This window comes from Aegilops tauschii, chromosome 2 (assembly GCF_002575655.3).
Source record: "Aegilops tauschii subsp. strangulata cultivar AL8/78 chromosome 2, Aet v6.0, whole genome shotgun sequence".
Lineage (NCBI taxonomy): Eukaryota > Viridiplantae > Streptophyta > Magnoliopsida > Poales > Poaceae > Aegilops > Aegilops tauschii.
The window spans coordinates 237,130,885-237,139,100 of record NC_053036.3 but is presented as its reverse complement, the minus strand read 5'-3'; positions in this window follow the sequence as shown (position 1 = coordinate 237,139,100).

The following is an 8,216-nucleotide window of genomic DNA, read 5'->3' as shown; positions in this document are numbered from 1 at the left end:
GGGGGCATTGATCACGGAGGGCTTCTACATCAACACCATGGCCTCTCCGATGATGTGTGAGTAGTTTACCTCAGACCTTCGGCTCCATAGTTATTAGCTAGATGTCTTCTTCTCTCTCTTTGGATCTCAATACAAAGTTCTCCATGATTCTCGTGGAGATCTATTCTATGTAATCTTCTTTTGCGGTGTGTTTGTTGAGACCGATGAATTGTGGGTTTATGATCAAGTTTATCTATGAACAATATTTGAATCTTCTCTGAATTATTTTATGTATGATTGGTTATCTTTGCAAGTCTCTTCGAATTATCAGTTTGGTTTGGCCTACTAGATTGATCTTTCTTGCAATGGGAGAAGTGCTTAGCTTTGGGTTCAATCTTGCGGTGTCCTTTCCCAATGACAGCAGGGGTAGCAAGGCACGTATTGTATTGTTGCCATCGAGGATAACAAGATGGGGTTTATATCATATTGCATGAGTTTATCCCTCTACATCATGTCATCTTACTTAAAGCGTTACTCTGTTCTTTTGAACTTAATACTCTAGATGCATGCTGGATAGCGGTCGATGTGTGTAGTAATAATAGTAGATGCAGGCAGGAGTCGGTCTACTTGTCGCAGACGTGATGCCTATATACATGATCATACCTAGATATTCTCATAACTATGCTCAATTCTACCAATTGCTCAACAGTAATTTGTTCACCCACCGTAATACTTATGTTCTTGAGAGAAGCCACTAGTGAAACCTATGGCCCCCGGGTCTATTTTCCATCATATTAATCTTCCAACACTTAGCTATTTTTATTGCCTTTTATTTTACTTTGCATCTTTATTATAAAAATACTAAAAATGTTATCTTATCATATCTATCAGATCTCACTTTCGTAAGTGACCGTGAAGGGATTGACAACCCCTTTATTGCGTTGGTTGCGAGGTTTTTATTTGTTTGTGTAGGTGCGAGGGACTTGAGGGTGGCCTCCTACTGGATTGATACCTTGGTTCTCAAAAAAGAGGGAAATACTTACGCTACTTTGCTGCATCACCCTTTCCTCTTCAACGGAAAACCAACGCAGTGCTCAAGAGGTAGCAAGAAGGATTTCTGGCGCCGTTGCCGGGGAGTCTATGCAAAAGTCAACATACCAAGTACCCATCACAAACTCATCTCCCTCGCATTTCATTATTTGCCATTTGCCTCTCGTTTTCCTCTCCCCCACTTCACCTCTGATATTTTATTTGCCCCTGTTCCGTTCGTCCTTCTGTTTGCTCGTGTTACCATGTGCCTTCCTTTTGCTTGCATCTTCGCTTGCTAAAAGTTTATGGATCCTCATCCAGTTTCTAATCTCTTTAAGATATCCAATTATGATGAACCTATTGCTAGTGAGTTTTGTGCACTAGATTATCTTTATGAGGTTTTGCTTGAAATTCGTGAATCTGAAAATTGTGATGAAGTGTTGAAAGAAGAAACTTATGAAGTGATTCACGATACATCTTTGAATAAAAAGCATGATTGCAATGATGTTATTATAAATTCTATTAATGTCAATTGTGCTAATAATATGCAAAACCCTAAGCTTGGGGATGCTAGTTTTGCTATGTCTACTACTTGTTGCAATGATCATGATTGGGGTGATTCTTCTTATGATCTTGAAAATTTATTTAAGCCCCATGATGAATATGAGATTGATAATAATGTTTGCAATAGTATTGAAAGTGGGTTTGGAAGAGTGTCAACTTTAGATCCCACATATTTGGATTTTGATCAATCTTATGAAGTTTTTGATAAAAGTGGGTTCGGAGAGGTCATGACTTTAGTTAATGTTAATCCCACTATTTTGGAAGAGTGTCAACTTCACATGCATGTGGATCGTGTTGAAAATATTTTATGTGATAGCTATGTTGTTGAATTTTCTTATGATCCCACATGTAATATTATGAGAGAGGAAAATATGGTTGTAGAAATTTACATGTTGCTAAATTACCTCTCGTTATGTTGAGATTGCTATTGTTTCTTTCCTCTTCCTTGCATATGCTAGTTTTTGCTTGCTATGATAATTTATTTTCCTATAAGATGCCTATGCATAGGAAGTATGTTAGACTTAGATGTGTTTTTCACATGCTATTTGATGCTCTCTTTGTGTTTCAATTGCTATGTTTCATGTGAGCATCATTAAAATTATCAATGCCTAGCTAGGGGCATTAAACGATAGCGCTTGTTGGGAGGCAACCCAATTTTATTTCAGTTTTTTTTGCTTTTTGCTTCTGTTTAGAAATAAATATTTGATCTAGCCTCTGGTTAGATTTGTTTTTATGTTTTAATTAGTGTTTGTGCCAAGTTAAACCTATAGGATCTTCTTGGATGATAGTTATTTGAGCTTGCTGTAAATTCCAGAAACTTTCTGTTCACGAAAACAATTGTTAAAAATCACCAGAACGTGATAAAATATTGATTCCAATTTCTGCTGATCAATCAACAAATTTTCTAGGTCTTCCTATTTTGGTAGATTTTTTGGAGTTCAAGAAATTTGCGTTAGTTACAGATTACTACAGACTGTTCTGTTTTCCGTGTGTTGTTTGCTTATTTTGATGAATCTATGGCTAGTAAAATAGTTTATAAACCATAGATAAGTTGGAATACAGTAGGTTTAACACCAATATAAATAAATAATGAGTTCATTACAGTACCTTGAAGTGGTGTTTTCTTTTCTTTCGCTAACGGAGCTCACGAGATTTTCTGTTAAGTTTTGTGTTGTGAAGTTTTCAAGTTTTGGGTAAAAGATTTGATGGATTATGGAACAAGGAGTGGCAAGAGCCTAAGCTTGGGGATGCCCATGGCACCCCAAGATAATCTAAGGACACCAAAAAGCCAAAGCTTGGGGATGCCCCGGAAGGCGTCCCCTCTTTCGTCTACTTCCATCGGTAACTTTACTTGGAGCTATATTTTTATTCACCACATGATAAGTGTTTTTCGTGGAGCGTCTTGTATTATTTGAGTCTTTATTTGTTAGTTTGCAACAATCATCCTTTCTGTACAAACCTTTTGAGAGAGACACACATGATTCGGAATTTATTAGAATACTCTATGTGCTTCACTTATATCTTTTGAGGTATATAGTTTTTGCTCTAGTGCTTCACTTATATCTTTTAGAGCACGGTGGTGGATTTGTTTTATAGAAACTATTGTTCTCTCATGCTTCACTTAGATTATTTTGAGAGTCCTACAAAACAGTGTGGTAATTTGATTTAATTATGATAGGCATTCAAGATTAGTAAAAAAATTCTTATGAGTGTGTTGACTACTATGAGAAGTTAGATGCTTGATAATTGTTTTGAGATATGAAGATGGTGATATTAGAGTCATGCTAGTTGAGTAGTTTTGGATTTGAGAGATACTTGTGTTAAAGTTTGTGATTCCCGTAGCATGCATGTATGGTGAACCGTTATGTGATGAAGTCGGAGCATGATTTATTTATTGATTGTCTTCCTTATGAGTGGCGATCAAGGACGAGCGATGGTCTTTTCCTACCAATCTATCCCCCTAGGAGCATGCGCGTAATACTTTGCTTTGATAACTTGTAGATTTTTGCAATAAGTATATGAGTTCTTTATGACTAATGTTGAGTCCATGGATTTTACGCACTCTCTTCCTTCCACCATTGCTAGCCTCTCTAATACCGCGCACTTTTCGCCGGTATCATACACCCACCATATACCTTCCTCAAAACAGCCACCATACCTACCTATCATGGCATTTCCATAGCCATTCCGAGATATATTGCCATGCAACTCACCACCACCCCGTTTACTATGACACGCTCCATCATTGTCATATTGTCTCGCATGATCATGTAGTTGACATCGTATTTGTGGCAAAAGCCACCGTTCATAATTCTTTCATACATGTCACTCTTAATTCATTGCATATCCCGGTACACCGCCGGAGGCATTCACATAGAGTCATATTTTGTTCTAAGTATTGAGTTGTAATTGTTGAGTTGGAAGTAAATAAAAGTGTGATGATCATCATTTTTAAAGCATTGTCCCAAGTGAGGAAAGGATGATGGAGACTATGATTCCCCCACAAGTCGGGATGAGACTCCGGACTAAAAAAAAGAGGCCATAAAAAAAGAGAAAAGGCCCAAATAAGAAAAAATAAAAAAAGAGAGAAAAAGAGAGAAGGGACAATGTTACTATCCTTTTACCACACTTGTGCTTCAAAGTAGCACCATGATCTTCATGATAGAGAGTCTCCTATGATATCACTTTCATATACTAGTGGGAACTTTTCATTATAGAACTTGGCTTGTATATTCCAATGATGGGCTTCCTAAAAATGCCCTAGGTCTTCGTGAGCAAGCAAGTTGGATGCACACTCACTTAGTTTCTTTTGTTCATCTTTCATATACTTATAGCTCTAGTGCATCCGTTGCATGGCAATCCCTACTCACTCACATTGATATCTATTAATGGACATCTCCATAGCCCGTTGATACGCCTAGTTGATGTGAGACTATCTTCTCCCTTTTTGTCTTCTCCACAACCACCATTCTATTCCACATATAGTGCTATGTCCATGGCTCACGCTCATGTATTGCATGAAGATTGAAAAATTTTGAGAACACCAAAAGTATGAAAAATTGCTTGGCTTGTCATCGGGGTTGTGCATGATTTAAATACTTTGTGTGGTGAAGATAGAGCATAGCCAGACTATTTTATTTTGTAGGGATAACTTTCTTTGGCCATGTTATTTTGAGAAGACATAATTGCTTAGTTAGTATGCTTGAAGTATTATTATTTTTATATCAATATTAAACTTTTGTCTTGAATCTTTCGGATCTGAACATTCATACCACAGTTAAGAGAATTACATTGAAATTATGCCAAGTAGCATTCCACATCAAAAATTCTATTTTTATCATTTACCTACTCGAGGATGAGCAGGAATGAAGCTTGGGGATGCTTGATACGTCTCCAACGTATCTATAATTTTTGATTGCTTCATGCTATATTATATTCTGTTTTGGATGTTTAACGGGCTTTATTATACACTTTAATATTATACACTCTCATAACTATGCTCAATTCTATCAATTGCTAAACAGTAATTTGTTCACCCACCGTAATACTTATGCTCTTGAGAGAAGCCACTAGTGAAACCTATGGCCCCCGGGTGTATTTTCCATCATATTAATCTTCCAACACTTAGCTATTTTTATTGCCTTTTATTTTACTTTGCATCTTTATTATAAAAATACCAAAAATATTATCTTATTATATCTATCAGATCTCACTTTCGTAAGTGACCGTGAAGGGATTGACAACCCCTTTATTGCGTTGGTTGTGAGGTTTTTATTTGTTTGTGTAGGTGCGAGGGACTTGAGCGTGGCCTCCTACTGGATTGATACCTTGGTTCTCAGAAACTGAGGGAAATACTTATGCTACTTTGCTGCATCACCCTTTCCTCTTCAAGGGAAAACCAACGCAGTGCTCAAGAGGTAGCACCGGGAACTATGCTGACTTGGCGTCGCTTAATCTGTTGTTCTACACGCTCAGCTTGGTGCAGAAGATCTTGTATGTTGTAGTAGACCACCATCTCAACACGATCCTGCACCTCAATATTTAGTCCATTAAAGAAACGTGCCATGGTTGCCTCCGGATCCTCCGTTGTTCCTGTACGAATCATAAGCAATTCCATCTCCTTGTAATATTCATCAACACTCATATTACCTTGTGAGAGCCGCTGCAACTTGTTGTACATATCCCTTTTATAGTGCTCGGGAACAAAACGCCGCCTCATGAATTCTTTCATCCCTCGCCAAGTCGTCGGGCGATGTCTTGAACGACAAATTTGATTCCACCAAATTAGCGCGTAACCGGTGAACTCAATTCCAGCAAGTTGAACTTTCTTCTCCTCACTATAATGATGGGCATCAAAAATTTGATCAACACGCATCTCCCACTCCAAATAGCCTTCTGGTTCGCCGGAGAACGAAGGGATTGAAATTTTTACGTGCCCAATTCCATCATCCAAAGGCACACGCACAGCTTGACCAACTCGGTCATGCACTCCACCATGAACGGAAGTTTCGGGATGAGGCTCATAGTGTCGTGGTCGTGGAGCATACCCCGCTGTCTGGTCAATGTCATCATCAAAACCATCATCTCCAACATGAGGCTGTGCCGGCAAACGACGATCATGCACGCCGGCATGTCCGTCGTGAGCCGGTGGTGCATAACGCAGTGGAGCAGCCGGAGTAGTCTGTGGTGTTGCAGAATTTGTTGCCGGCATATTGATGATATCTGCCAAACCATCGAACCGAGTGATCAGGACATCTATCATTTTGCCAAGCGCATCATGACATTGCTTGATGTAGTTGCATGTGTGGTCAAAACCATCCCGAATATTTTGAGGAATATCATCCGCATACACTGGACATACTATTTCCTCAGAATCAGCAGCAACCTCATCACCCTTGTTAGCCGAGGTTGATATCTTGATCAACACAGTACCGTGAACAACCTTAGCTCTGATACCACTTGATATAGCACAAACTCGCGAGACGCCAAATTGTGCAACTGATGGCCCGATCTTTCACAGTACTATTATAGTTCTCTCGAGCGAGTAGATCTTTCAGCAGACACAAGAAAATATTCTAGTCGATGTAGATATTAAATCAGGAAGAAACAAATTTCTGAACTTGCAATTTAGCAAGAAAAAAATTAACCTACAACAAGATTGATGAGGATCAATCTCAATACAGCAAAATTCGATCTGTGTGATCGCAGAAGCACAACAATTGGGCGTCCCCAACCTGGGGCCTTTTTCTTTGTTGTATTCAACTCTCCATCAAACTAATCTAAAAAAACAACTTGAGCTCGTAGACGGCCGTAGCCGGCCTTTTATATAGGTGCAAACCGACTTGCGTACAATACCTACCTAGTGTGGACCCTATCTCTTCCCTGTCCCAACAAAACCAGTAATTAAATGATTACTTATCCGGCACGCTGATCACCTAGAGTAACTAACTTGGACTCCAAAGAAAACTAGTACGTAACTAGTAGCACTAGAACAAACGACTTTGACCCTCTGATATCAATTCTCCGGCACTGCAATAATTTATGTAGCACATGGAGTTTTGAAGGTGGGCTTAACTTCATCCTTCTTTGGTTCAGTTGGTGGAACTTCAAAGCTAAAAGAACCAACTTGTAAAACAGTTTGAAGATTATATCTTGCACTAGCGCCTCATCAATAAGCATTTCTCCTTTTGATTCATCTGTACTAGTTTTCTTAGGGAATTTTTCATCCACTCCAACCTCATGTGAAGAAGGCTACAATTTTCTAGATTGTAATCAATTTCCCATGTTAATCATGGTAGATCGAAGATGGCACGTTGGTGCATTTTACAAATCTTGCAAATCAAATAGGCCTGTAGTAGTGTTCAAAACTGCATGTAGGCACTAACATGTTCTCTTCTTTTGCAGATAATAATAGGCCCGATGGTGGATACTGTGATACAATATAATGACAATCACATCGAATGCCTAGATCTGCATCTCTGAAAAATTACTTTGAACTCCTACCGAGGGACCTTACCGGAGATTATATTCGCCAGGTTCTTTGTTGCCAAAGCAAGGGTGCTGAAGGTAATGAGGTTGAACATGCATTTACATAGAAAATATGAATGGTTTGTTGATCAGAGCCTGCAGCTAATGCAGAATGGAAGAGGCTCCAAAAAAGCTAAACTTCATATTGGATCTGCATAGGATAGAGTAATTGGAAGAGGCTCCAAAAAAGCTAAACCCCATACAGGACTCGTCAGCGGCTGATCCCTTTGCAGAAATGATGAGGTTTCGAAACCGGCCTTGCTATTGGTATTATTAGTTTGAACCTCTCTTATATCCATGTTCAACTGGTCAGCACGGGCCTTTGCAGCTGAATGAGCTGAATTTCATTTCTAATATCAGTTTGAACCTTGTAATCTTCGAATTTGAGCCATGTAACACTGGAATTTGAACCTTGTAATATTTAGGGCTTTTGTGGTACAATCGTTGAAATGGCATCGTATGAGGCTCGTATATTGGTAGTACTACTTTGACCTTAATATGCAATAGAAGTAGATTTTATTAACCATTCACGACCAGGGATCCAGCCGGAAGCAGAGCAATGTCAAACATCCTCGCAACAAGATGTAGATGATTAGATGCTCGTTTCTCCAATTTAG